This window comes from Condylura cristata, unplaced genomic scaffold (assembly GCF_000260355.1).
Source record: "Condylura cristata isolate star-nosed mole 26May11 unplaced genomic scaffold, ConCri1.0 scaffold00020, whole genome shotgun sequence".
NCBI classification, from domain to species: domain Eukaryota; kingdom Metazoa; phylum Chordata; class Mammalia; order Eulipotyphla; family Talpidae; genus Condylura; species Condylura cristata.
In genome coordinates, this window is record NW_004567121.1 from 39,222,967 (window position 1) to 39,223,593 (window position 627).

Sequence of the window (627 nt, forward strand, 5' to 3'; positions counted from 1 at the left end):
AGGACGGCCCGCAGCCCGGCCCACGCCCAGCGACTCACGACCCCAGCGCTTCCATGAAGACGAAGGTCTTGCGGATGTTGGTGGTCTGCTTCTTCCAGGAGCTGCAGTCCTGCTCCTCCCGCCTGCCCATGCCCTCCAGAGTGGACACCTCGGGGGATGCTGCGGGAAGCGGGTGTCCGTCCCCAGAGGCGCCGAGGACGCCGAGAAGGTGCCTGCGTCTTCCCATGGCCGGGAGGGGCTGCGCAGGGCCAGGCAGGGCCAGTGGGGCCAGCGGGGGGCAGGCAGGGCTGCGGGGTTGAGTGGGGACACGGCCGGGCGGGCGGGCAGCTTGGTCACACACAGCTGAGGCTTTGTCCGGCTGGAGTGGACCGTGGGACTTGCACACGATGCTTGTTCTAGTCCAGAAAATGACCAGTATTTACATTTGGTTTAAAATAGCATTTTTATGACAAAGGAGCTGTGCAAATGGCCCGAGGATGTCGAGGAATCCTAACGGGAGGCCGCCGGTGTCACTCTGGCTTTGATCAGATGCGAGATCCTGAGTGAGGAACTGGGGGGGCGCGGGGCTGGGAGGCGCAGGGCGGGGGGCTGAGGGGCACCCCGGGGGCGCAGGGCTGCCTCCTGGCA